This window comes from Mchenga conophoros, linkage group LG8 (assembly GCF_057382185.1).
Source record: "Mchenga conophoros isolate Kocher_MC1m ecotype Shallow Benthic linkage group LG8, M_conophoros_male_GT1.1, whole genome shotgun sequence".
In the NCBI taxonomy this organism is placed as follows: Eukaryota; Metazoa; Chordata; class Actinopteri; order Cichliformes; family Cichlidae; genus Mchenga; species Mchenga conophoros.
In genome coordinates this window covers 27,211,859-27,225,306 of record NC_140533.1, presented here as the reverse complement: position 1 = coordinate 27,225,306, position 13,448 = coordinate 27,211,859, and the positions used below count along the sequence as shown (strand labels likewise).

Below are 13,448 nucleotides of genomic sequence, written 5' to 3'. Positions count from 1 at the left end.
ATATTTGTACTAAAATTATATAACTTTTTTAAAAATTAAAAATACAGCCTAAAGCTTTCATAGTAGGAAGACTCCAAACAGACACAGGAAAAAGTCCAAAAAGCCAAATCCTCATTCCAAAAAATGGTGGTCATGCACTGTGGTCAGGTAGACAGCATGCACGGCAAACCAGCTGAGGAGCATAAAAAGGCAAACATCCATTAAGCCGGTTCAAAAGGACGTAAAAGCTGCTGCAAATTTTGACTGCAAAGAAAACAAGATGAGTTTGGGCAAACTTGTGTGTGGATTTTCCCGTTTTTAAATAAAATTAAAACATCATACTTGGAAGAACTCTTTGGATCTGGAAGCATAAAAGTGTTCAGCAAACCAATGTTTACCCTGTTTTACTTGATGAGGTTTTGTGAGCCTTTGACTTAAGGCTCACAAGATCATCCATCACCTGGAATATTTCCATCTAACAAGTGAGCCTTGTCAAAAATTAGCTGGCAGGATTTCTTGACTTCTTAATTAGACCATTAGTCAGCAAAGAGCCCTGTTCTACTTCTAAAGTAATCAATGTTATGGCAAGAGCCACTCAGCAAAATAAAGACACGCACCAGTGCATCGTTACTGAAAGACTTCAGGGTAGGTCCATCCAGAAAATTGAATGCGATAATTTCTTCAAGTACAAAACGGCATCAAACTCTGTGATTCTCACGAGGACTGCTTCAGGAAAAGAGGACCAACAGTTCAGCACAGTTACAGAAATCAGCAGTTAATAACACTTCAAATGAGAGCCCTCGTCAAATGCTCCCCAGAGCTCAACATCAGAAAACTGTGTGAATCAGTCCTTCACGGAGGAGAGGAGCGAACTGCTGGGACCAGAAAGCACATAGACAGAACATCAGAGCAGAGACTTTCGGTTTCAGCTTTGTCTTTCTGAGAGGCAGAAAGAGGTAAACCGATAATTACAAAGGAGTATTAGGGCCACGTTAAGAAAATAAATATATTATTGATCACGTTGAGAATAAAGTTGAAATGTGGAGATTAAAGTTCCATCCATCCATTCGCTACCGCTTATCCTTTTCAGGGTCGCGGGGGGTGCTGGAGCCAATCCCAGCTGTCATAGGGCGAGAGGCGGGGTACACCCTGGACAGGTCGCCAGTCTGTCGCAGGGCTAACACACAAGGACAGACAACCATTCACACTCACACCTAGTGGCAATTTGGATTATCCAATTAACCTATCCCCACAAACTGCATGTCTTTGGACGGTGGGAGGAAGCCGGAGTACCTGGAGAGAACCCACGCAAACACGGGGAGAACATGCAAACTCCACACAGAAAGACCCCGGCCTGATGGTGGAATTGAACTCAGGACCTTCTTGCTGTGCAGCAACAGTGCTAACCACCGTGCCACCGTGCTGCCCTGAGATTAAAGTTGTTGTATCAAATTGTCTTGGGTAGATGAGGTGGTGAAATCGTACTTCAGAATCAGTAACAAGAAAGGAAATTATTTTTCCTTAAGCACATGAACACAGTGGTAAGTATGAGAACGCTGAAATAAAAACCCTCACAAACTTGAAACAGCTGCCTGGATTGATACAAAATGAAATGGCTGCCAGTGGACAGATGCAAGGATAGAGACGGTTGCACTCTTGTGCAATAAAGAGGGTGTATGTTGTATCACAAGACACGATAAGGCAGCTGATCAGTTTGCTTCACTAACTCATCTACACGGGACATTTTGTAGAGGCAGCCACGGCAGTTGATACACTTGAAACTTGAAGCCTCCTTAAATGTATCGTTCCACAATTTACCCCAAAATTCTTTTATTCTTGTTATTTTTTTCATTTCTCCTGAAGCAAAACTATGATTTATACCTTTGCTTATTATAATCTCACATATTCAATTCCTACACTTTCAAATAAGCACAAGTGGGAATCTGTCTCAACCTTTCACAACAAAAGAACTGGAGGACAATCGATAACTCTGCATGTCTGCCACTTTCTGTATTTAAAACCGTGCCAATCACATTGTGGGTCAATAGGTAATTCTGTGCAGCCAGAAATCAATCAGACTTTGAGAAGTTTAATACCAATTGAAATGGAGTCTCGAAAGTCTCCATAGATGTTGGGATTTGTGTGAAATCATATCACATATGGCTCCAGTGAAAGGCTGGATAAATGATGTCAGACACTGTTTGCCGTATTGGAATGTGAAGAGTTTAGTCATCTTGCATCTTAAAGGAAAACAAAAGTGTACATTACCCAGATGACCCTGGGAGCTTTGTCCCATTAGAGCCAGCTGTCATGACAGCTGGCTCTCGGGGGTGCATTTATATGCATGAGAGGTAAGTTCATAACACAGTTAGGAAAAGCACCCGCAGTCCAGATGTAAACAATATAACTTTGTTAAGCTCATTTTCCAGTGAATGACTTCAGCTTAGACCAATATTAAAATGCTTCCTGTTGTGTTTAATCACCTTACTCCTGATGCTTTTGGACTTCGCCTGTTAATAAGTCAAAAATATGGACCACACTTACACCGATGTATAAGTTCATTTCTTTAACCCTCATGTGACCAAGTTGTTTTAGTGACTGAAATTACTGAAGGAGGTCATGTATGAGCTCATTATAATTTAATTAAGAATGGCTTTTGATTGGTTCTGTGTGTGCATTTAAAAACAACTCCAGTGTGATGTAAATTCAACCTTTGAGAGCCTATAAAACCTAAGCCAAGGTACAGGTGCCAAAAACTGCAGTTCCTCTAATGGCCTCTTGAGGCTTGCTATAAAAGTGAGTCAGTCCCCATAGACTCCTGTGTTAAAATGTCCAAATTTACAGCAGAAATAAACATGTTTACAGCCTTGTGCAAAAAGCATTTTTGGCCTCCATGGATAGTTTTCACCCTCATAAATACTTTATAGCTGTAAGGGTTTTTTGTTAACTCACCCACATGGATAATGGTAAGGCTTAAAGTTGGGAATGTGGTTGCTTTCATTAGCAGTTAGCTGTAGCTGATCTGTGCTTTCTAAGCCCAACCTACGCTAACTGTAGCCCCCAAACTGGAACTTTTGACTGTGCTTATGCTGTTGGTGACCATGGTGACCATATCTGAGCATTTTAATTGAATTATCTGATAAAATAATGGAGTCTGGTGTGTTGTAAACACTTCAGTTATTTTAAGTCAAGCAAGCTATCTCCATCTTTTATGTACAGTCGACACTAAACACTGAAGTTGTTCAGCAAACTCATAATTCATATTAAATAAAGTAAAAGAGACCCATCGTCATCAAATATAGTGTTGCATCTCCAAGTAAAGTTTTAGCATTTTTCCTACTCTTTTGTGACTTTTTTAGGAATGGATGTGTTATCGGTATTGAGATGAGCATTTGCATAATGTTCATCTTTGCACAGATGGAGCGGTCTGCTGTCTCATACCTGTATTACCTTCAGACTGAATCCACAGACTCTGACAAATCTAAAAATATCGTTGAGAATAAGAACAAGAAAAACTTTCATATCTTCCCCCAAAGGGAAACGTCTCTGTAACTGCTGGAAAAAATTGTGGAAGCTGTTCTAAAATTAAATTGAAAAGGATCTAATTACAATTTACAAATTAAAATTCAGCAGAAAAAAAGAGTACTGCTGATGAAATTGGACTTTCTGTGAGGAGTCTTTGACTGCTCTTCTGGGTGTGAGATGGATTTTAATGAGCATTTTTCTGTTCATTAGTATTATAGATGAAAATATCCTTTTAATGAAGAATATGCTGCAGAGCGGTCTGAGAAAAGTGATTATACAGAGTTAAATCTACCTAAAGAGGCGTTTAAGGGAGAAAAATGTGGGAATTTAATATATTTTAGCTCAATAAATACTTAGAAACAGATTTAAGTAAAGGATTATATCACACTGTTTTGTAGCTGAATGCACTTATAATTTTTCCTGTGGTTAACTGTAACTGCAAACTGCTGTAAGTAAATGTAGATGCAGTTTTAATGGCATAAAAAGGTAACAGAACTGAATTTCATCCCCCTACACATGTTTAAGACTTGCCATGCATGCAGTAGGGCATTATATGCTTGGATGCTGATTATAAAAGCAAATTAAAAGTAGCACATTTGTGCATAGTGAATATCTGAGTGACCATTTTACAGGTTCTAGCTTCAGTCCGGTGATGTGTTATGTCTCAGCTCCATCTAGTGTTATTTCCATATAACTACATTTACATGTTGCTATCAGATGAACCACCGATGTTTAAAATGAGGTAAAGAAGGTGAACTTTCCAGAGGATTAAGTGAAACATCCTCCTCAGCATCAGAGCATTATGATGACAGTATCCTGAAGACTAATGGTGTTAATTCTCAGTTAACTCTCCCTAAGTTGGTGTTAAATGCAGATAGACAGAGCCCCAAACCATTTAAATGTCAAAACAAAAAGATTTTGTGACAGCCTCCTATTAGGTTTCCTGTTTCTATCACCGCATGAAGAAAAACTCGAATTCGTCAGCTGTTCTTACTTTGTTGAATTACTGTAACTTGCATTTTATGAAAATTAGGGGGTTTTTTGGTGGGTGGCTGTAGCTCAGGACATAGAGCTCATGGTTTGATTCCTGTATCCCTGTACTGAAGTATCCTTGAATGTAATACTGATGCAAGTGAACCCCTGAGTGTGAATGTAAATGAGAAAAGCTTGTGTTAATGGGTGAATGTGGTCAGTTGTATAAATCACTTTGAGAACCCGAGTAGAAAATTGCTCTACAAGAACCAGCCCACTTACTAATGCATTATTTTGAGGAACATATTTTTATTAAACTGGTTTATTTATGTGACCCATTTAAATCAAACTGGACTTTATGCACTTGTATGTTTTATTACTTGCTATAGCACTCTGGTAGACCACCACTGTTCTCTGTATGCAGCTAAACGGTCATTCCTGTACGTCTATGTAAACCTTAGACTGATTTAGAATCAGTACAGCACTCACACATACGAGTTTATTTACTGATCTGATCATAAAGTTTCGCTGAAGTTTTTTTTATTTGTTTATCTGTTTTAACCCTGTTGAAATGATGTTAACACTGTATTTATCTGATTGTTTAAGTTTAGAGTTGTTACAATCTCTGCTGCCCTCTTGTTGGCATATCTTTAGAAAAATCTCCTGCACAAATAAAGGATGTGACAAATAATAATAAATAAAACATGAACTTCTTGTGCCACTGTACATAATCTAAATGTGTGTATGTGAGGCTGGGTGGAAGGATGAGCTGAAATGAAGGTGGAAAGGTTGCAGAAAAGACAAAGAAAAGGAAGAATTGAGAAAACTGAAAAGGTGAAAAAGACAAAAACAATGATAATGCAGCTGGAAAATGTGAGCATGTCATGTGAATAATAAAGTGTTTCATAGTGCAGTGAAGTCCATGTAAGGTCCTGTTTAAAATTTGGTGGATGATTTCAAGAAATTTGACTGGCCAGTAATGTATCCAGGCTGTCACACATCCAACACGGTCTCAGAACAGGACCTCTTCTTCTTCTTCTTCTTCTTCTTCTTCTTCTTCTTCTTCTTCCAGGTACTTCCTTTAGGAATCACCACAGCAGATCCTCTGCTTACATCCCACCCTATCCCTACCATCGTTTTCTGTGACCTTTCTTCATGTCTTCCTTCACAACATCCATTAACTTCCCTTGAGGTCTTGCTCTTCTCCTCCTGCCTGGCAACTCCATCTTCAACATCCTTTCTCCACTATATCCACTCTCCATCCTCTGCACATGTCCAGCCCTTCTCAGCCTTGGCTCTCTAACGTTGTCTCCAAACTGCTCGACCTGAATCTTGTCCATCCTACTCTCTCCCAAAGAAAATCTTAACATCTGCTCGGCCTCCAGTCTTTTTGCCAGTGCCACCGTCTCCAAACTACGGTATCCATCGCTGCCTGTCTCGCTACCGTGTTGTAAAAATTCCTGGTTAAAATGTCTACTGCCCTCTCTCCTAGACATCCCCATACCCACACAGTTGTGTCATCTGGAACAGCCACCTTTCCACTCTTCATCCTTTTCATACCTGCCAAAATTGGACCACTGAATGGCTTTCCACTATTACTTAAGAGTCAAAATGTATGGAAAGTTTCTAGATGTAGAAAGGTTTTTTGAGTCATAAAGACATCAAGTACTGCTGTATTCATTCTAAAGTTTAATATATGTCTCCATGTGATGACAGCAAACTCAGTGAATGCTCAGCTGAAATTGCACCTTTTCATTTGTTACAAGAAGAGAAAAACGTAACAAGAAAAAGATGCCTGGTGATATTATGTCAAATTTTCAAGGGAGAAGGTTAAAGGAGGTCTTGCTCTCTGGCTCAGGATTCCAGCTTCTTTTTTTAAATTAAATTTGCAGGTGCATTTTTTTTATTAAAGGATTTTCTGGGCCAGGCCCATAGTTTTGGTCTTTAGGGAGTTAATTTTCACCCTCATGCAGTAGAAGTATTTGATTTCAGAATAACAGACGCATCTCATAGGTGTGTAGATAAGTGAAACATGTGTGTCCCTGAAGTTTTGACCACATGACCATCAACGAGCACACAATATTCCAAATATTTCTCTTTCACCAACAACAGTGAGGTTGACCACTGATGTTGGCTAAGGTCTGCCTCACATTCGGAGCCAGATTATTAATTTACTGGCTTGAATAGAAATTCATATTTAAATTCAGTGCCATGTAAGAGGCGTAGAAGATATATCAATTCAGCAGCTGAAGAATGAAAAGGCAATGCGAAAAATCTCAAATACCTCCTCAAAAGATGCATTTTTTTACATGTAAATGGTGACATTTGAATAAAAAAAGAGGGGAAAGGGATGCTTACAAAGTTCATACAGTGCAGTGGTTAAACATGTGGCCCAAGAGCCAGAACCAGCTGCCAAATGATCCCACTGGTCCCACTCTGAATCCATTAACAACTGTAGTTTTTCAGTAAAATGTGGTGATGTTCGCCTGACTACACAGAAATGAAAATGCATGAAAAGGTAAGTTTTTCAAATTGTTTGAACCACAAATATCTAAAATACTGAAGCTGTATACTTACAAAAACTCCAGATGTGAAGGTTTTTTCCAAGGTGATTTGCGAACTGTAACGCACATGTAATTACACTGTACTCAATGACTGTGGAATAACTTGGATATATTTTTATTTTTGCATTTATTTTTTAAATATTACCTTTTGTGGTTGTTTTTAACAGAGTGGGGTATGGAGACCTGCTTAACTCTTATGGTTTCAGCTTTTTAAAATCTTGCGCACAGCCCAGGTGCCCAGCCCAAAATCTGCTTCTTCACACTTAAAGAAAGGGGAAATTTGTCAGTGGTTTTACTGGCCTGGCTCGCCTAAGATCAAACTGGGCTGCATGTGGCTGCTGGGCTAAGATGAGTTTGACACCCCTGCTCTAAATGTTGAAAAGGCTTCACCCTCGGCCAGGCCTCTGCTCCTAAGTCATTTTCACTCCCCCTGCACGTACCTGAGAAAGGTCAGACTTAAGCTTTACTGACACAGCCCCACAGTTTGCCCCTCTGCGATGCTAACCGCTGGATATTCATGCAGCCAGCACAATGCTGCCTCACTGACTTATATATCCACCCATCCTGTCTCCGTTGCCTGTAAGTAAGCATCAGCAGCTTCAAGTGAATCTCCATTCTTGTAAGGGGTTTACCCGCTATTGTGCCTTTCACCGGTGAAATATCACCCCGCCAGCTCTTATCTGCTTAGAAATACGATGCAACAGAATATAGTAAACAAACTCACGCGCTGCCATTAGCTTTATGTTTGCGTTTTTTTTATTGTGCAGTGAAAACCAGTGGCTCATTTCTAAGCAGTAGTCCCCAAAAGCAAAGCATCAAAATGGGAGACAGTGTAGTTACTTTGAGTGAGAACAGTCGCGTAATGGGGCAGTAAAAGGTGTGCTTCATAAATAACGGGTAAGTTGTGAAACATTTTCAAATAAAAACAATATATTTTGGGATAATGAAGTTTCATGCTATGAACTTTCGTCCACATTTCCGCTGTACGGGCATTTGCAAAGATTGACATCTGCAGCAGCCAATAGAAAGCCTCGAACTGGTCTCTCGACCAATAGCAGCGCAGGGGGGGCTGGTGTTATGGAGTCGTAAACGGTTAGTAACAGGACAAGCAGGTAAGTAAGATTTTGTCTTGTTATTTTCTTAAAATAAATGAACGCTCCGCTTGGCAGGAAAAAAACACACATTACGTTAAGCCCCCGGTTGTTTGGCTTGAGCTGGCGGAGTTTTTAAGCGCACTTTTCTGCTAAACGTGCAGCAGTCATTGAGAAGTCAGAGTGGGATCGGGAAGCAAACAAGCTAGCGAGCGTTAGCATCTCTTGCTAGCTCAGCTGGCTGCTATCTGGCAGCCTGGGAGTTCCAAACATTAGCCTGTTAGCTCCGCAACTGGAGAAACTACTGTTTGATTATAGCATAAATCTCCAGTGGCGCATTCCTTCACACAGCGTTCAGTGAAGGAGCCGCTTTTTGTAAACTTACATTTTAATTTCTACACCGTGGTGCTGACATTAAGCGACATTTAAAACTTTTTCATTATAAAAATTTGCAACGATAACGTTAGTGGATGTTAGCTTTAGCTAGCGTTAGCGTGGCAGCAGGACATTCAGATGAATAAATAAATAATAAATAATAAATAAACAGCTGGGGAGACGATACTCAAGACTGAGTCCTAGAAAAAAATAGTGGGGCGGGCGAAGAGGGTATAATTCAGAAAAAACGCTCAAATTCCGAGATTAAAGTCGCGCATTAACGAGAAAAATAGGAGAAATAGTGTTTATTTGTAGCCAATGAGTGACTTTGCTTCACTTTTGAACATTAAGTTTGAAAGAAAATCAGAAATGTGAACTCCTTGTAATAAAAGACCAACAACACCTCTTTCCAAGTATGTTGTTAAGGCAGACAACAAGCGACAAACTCATTTTCACTACGCTGCAGCGCAGGTCTACGTGCAGCAAGCGGTGGGAGGAGTGCACGGACCCTCAACAGTGTACAGCACTGGAAAAACGTCATGTATACTGACGTCCCGCTTCGCTCTCATACAGTGCCAATTTTATATTTATTTATTTTTTACGTACACTGCGCCTCGTTTTTCATATAACCCTGGCATTGTTTTTATTTTTCAGTTTTGTTTGTTTGTTACATTTTTTAATTGTGCCAGATTTGCAATTAACCCTAATTTTGCGTTTTTTTCCACTTAAATTTGCTATAAATTTTATTTGTATATATTCCTTTTTTCCCTTCTTTAATTTGCATTCGTTTTCTCAGAAATTAGCCCCACGTTTGTCATGTAAATTAGCTGTTCTTTATGTTAAATTGCCCCTAAATTCAAGGGTTGTTCTTTCCATTTTCCACTGGGCAATTTTCCAAAGTTTGCTATTTTTTTCCTCAAAAATTTGCCCCCCCCCCTTTTTTTTTTTCTTGTAAATTTACAATTTTTTTAGTTAGTGTAATGTGCTGATATCGATTTACTCATGTAATTGTTTTTGCCCGTTCGAATTTTCTTTCTCTATAGCATCAGGATTGGCAATCAGCATAAGAACTGAAGTAAAATAAAAAGTAAAATCTGCCAAATCAACAACATGGTCCAACAAGGGCCTTGTGAATTAAGGGAGCAGCTGATAGTAGCTTATATATCTGTAACTTGCAACATGTACAAACAAAAAATTCCACAAGAGTTACAGGCTTGCGCATCACCTAACCCTCTATCTTTTCCTACTACGCCATCATAGTTAAATGTATTGTCTGAAAATTTTAAATATGATTCAAGTAATCTTATTTTTTATTTTATTTGTTTCATTTTAGGTGTCATATTTTCATGTGTGGAAACTGGGAAAATGATCCCATGGATTATTGATTGGAGTTCACCGACAATGGAGTTAAAGGTATAATTGTTATATGCATTTACCTTTATTTTAAAGCCAGGGGGTGCTGCAGCCACCCAATGGCCTTGGAGAAAAGATCACATCAGGGATATAAGTAGTCTGGATTTTGAGCACCCGTGTGAAGAGCAACTGATTAGCATACTCTGTGGACATGTCCCTGTGGATGTATTTTGGTCAAGTGGGATGGATTACATATCCTTGAAGTCTGAAGGGATCACCTAGGAGGAGCACAAGGAAGTTGAGACATCTTTGCATCAGCTGTAACCTGGAGCAAGAGCAAATGGATGGATGGGTATTTGCCAGTTATAACAGTCACAAATCGGTTTGTTTTGTTTCTGTGATGTTTTTTGTTCACGTCCCATGAAGACCTGCGGGGGTCATTTTAGGTTAATACAAAGCAACAACAAAAGGAAAGAAGTAATATTAGGAGGTGAAAATCACACTTTTAAAAGTTACTGTGGTAAATCAATAAGAAATGGCAATCAAATTTTCAAGAAAAAAAATGCAGAAATTCTCAGAAATGAAACTAGCGACAAGACTGGTTCACTGAAAAAGTTATGTTTGTAGAAAGTGTAATATTCTTATAAAAACAACAAACATTTTTGAAAATGATAGTCTTTAATATAAAAGAAAAGAAAATCCAGAAATGATCAGAGATTGAAGCCAACAACGTTTTTTTCTCTTAAGAAATGACAAGGTATATTTCTTTATTTTATTAAAGTAATTTGCAAGAGTTAAATGGAAGTATACCCCTGCTTCACTGTACAAGAGTTGGGAGTGGCTCAAGAGTTGGGAGTTTGCCTTGTAATCGGAAGGTTGCCGGTTCGAGCCCCGGCTTGGACAGTCTCGGTCGTTGTGTCCTTGGGCAAGACACTTCACCCGTTGCCTACTGGTGGTGGTGGTCAGAGGGCAGCTGTCCGGCAGCCTCGCCTCTGTCAGTGCGCCCCAGGGTGGCTGTGGCTGCAATGTAGCTGCCATCACCAGTGTGTGGATGACAGGTTGTGTAAAGCGCTTTCTTCCTCCCTCTGATTTCCACACACACAGATAATGAAGTGTTTATAATGCATGTCCTTTCTGGTAGTCTGATTATGCTCAGAGGCCATGCAAGACCTGTTAGAATAGAATTTTTAATACTTAACAAGCATCAGGAGATCAGAGGTACTGAAACAATCTAAAATCACATATTTTTTTCCATTTTCATTTAATAGTGGGCTTAAATGGTAGTGAGACAAGAGAGGATATAATGTAACTTTGTAAACATCTCAGCTCGGGTTTGTACCCGTTTCTAGACGAAAACACTTCTCAGTAGAGAACTACGTTGAATTTCTCTTTTAGTGTGGGAAAATGGCTGTCAGTGTGCAACGAGTCGTTTATAGGATTATCTTCTAGTGCACAGGATGTTATTAAAAGTTGTTTATTTAAATGTCAAAGAAGATAAACCAGACAAGCAAGAGACACTGGAGTAACAGTATGATCATCTAGTGATGGGCGAGTAGCTGCAGAAAAGTAGCCTCCCTTAGCAAAAAATAAAAAATAAAACCCATAAATAGTGTTTGAAAGAGAAACTTGAATCTGATATTACTTTTTAAACAATTTCAACAAAACACAGGGCATATTTTTCAATTAAAGTTGTGCCTAATGTAACTTGAAGTCCATCCAAGAAAATTAGGTTAACATACTCACTGTGCTAGAGCCGTGCTTAAAATACCTTCATATGATAAACAAAAATTCAATTAATTTGAAGCTACATGATGTTCAGGTTTATCATTCAAAAATAGATAAATGATATCTCAGTGTGTAGCCTCAATACAATTTAGACACAATTAAGCCTGGGAAAAAAATCAAAATGACAATGTAAATGTTTAGAAACAAGCTGTTCAGTGGCAAATATTAATTGTTTATTTTTCCATTGATGTGGATGTCAGTCAGCATCGCTGCAAATAGTAGCCAATAAGCTAGCCTTCAACCCAGCTGCTACTTCATCTCTTAAAAATAAAAATGAAAAGAAATTGTGCAATATGCAAAATTAGGTCAAGAAGAAGGAAGTACAATTTGTTAGATGAGATAAGATAAACTTTTAGTCCCACAGGTGGGGAAATTTGTTTACTTATTTGATCAGGTATATACCTGTTTAAATCTTACCTTAAATTGCAAAAGCTTTTGAAAGCAGAAAACAGTGGCCTGGGTTCGAGTCCAAACTGCTGACACGTCTTTCTTCACTATCCAATTTTTAAAAAAACAATTTTTAAAGGCAAAATAATAAAAAAATAAAATACAATAAAAATACTATTTTAAAAAGGGGGGCTTGAGTATCACTAATTAAGGTAATGCAGAGGGTTTTTCCTAGTTCAGAAGGGGCCTCTGTTGGGTTTGACTACACCCGTAAGCATGACTGATGCACATTTAGCTAAGGGAAGTAGTCTTTGTTATGTTATGTATGGCCATTTAAGAAACAAGCTCGAGTTCATTAAACCTCTGCAAAAATCTTCTTTAAGAAACAGAAGCTCTTTGGTGGGTGTCAGTATTTTGTTATTTGTAGGAAAATTCCTACTAAATGTGGGCCAGTCATGCTTGCATGTGAGGTCGCCCTCCAAAGGCCAATTTTGAGGCCTAAAAAAGAACTCATAGCATTTGAACTTAAAGCATTGCATGGATACAAAACACTGATAAGACTGACTTTATCTTACAATAAGATGATAACTCTGTTAGTCCCCACTCCCCTTTACAACTTCCCAGCAACCACATCCCCCCTCATTACTGAGGTCAGGGATTTGCATTTTTCCTTTAATTTGTCACCCATCCACATGATGATCTTTTCATTAAAAATCAGTCAGATGTGAACATTTTTTTTGGTCTGATCCCCTCAGAATCGGTTTTCCATAATACAAAGTAATAAGAGGTTTGTCTATAATAACAAAGACTTCCTGTGATCCAGGCCCTCCCAAATGCTTCATCTGCATCTGGACATCAGTCAAAATAAAATGAAAACGTCACTTTTTATTAAAAACTTTTAATAAAAGGTCTCTTTTTTTAAATCTATTAGGCAACAATTGAAAAATTTCACAGAAACACAGGTAGGAGTCAGAGTATATTATAGCAACTTTTTTAGCCTTAAACATGCTTGTATATATTTTATCCTGCAGTTTTGTTTTGCGGCTAATAAAAAAAGATAGCAGTATAAATGCAACAAAAACATGAGACCGTTCTAAAGAAAATGCTGTAAGTAAGTTTTTTAAAACATGCCATAGAAAGTACGTTTTTATAATGTTGTCAGACTAATTGATACTTAACAGGCTGTGTCGCCTTCATTATAAGGATTAAATATGTATTGTGGCTCAGTACAGAACTTTCTGGTCATAAATTGCTCAAATTAGATGGTGAAAAATAAAATATCTGCCACTAGAATGCATTATAATAAATCATTATAATGCATAGTAATAATAATCTAATTAGCACTGTAGATATTTATAATAAATATATTAATAAATAATAAAATTATAATAAATAGGGTTAAAATACACAAACTTTT

The 13,448-nt window shown here is 38.3% G+C and overlaps 1 protein-coding gene across 2 annotated transcripts in view; it reads left to right on the top strand.

Moving 5' to 3' along the window:
- Positions 1-8,118: 8,118 nt before the first annotated feature.
- The window catches only part of LOC146568942 (KAT8 regulatory NSL complex subunit 1-like), a 44,377-nt gene continuing 39,047 nt past the window's right edge, over positions 8,119-13,448 (top strand). Inside the window, exons 1-2 of one of the 2 annotated variants that reach the window (XM_085285339.1) lie at positions 8,119-8,152; positions 9,840-9,919. The gene's annotated coding sequence lies outside the window, so the exon portion shown is untranslated. Of the gene's footprint in view, positions 8,153-9,839; positions 9,920-10,006; positions 10,212-13,448 lie in introns of those variants that run through there. The other variant, XM_085285340.1, reaches the window with a different exon arrangement.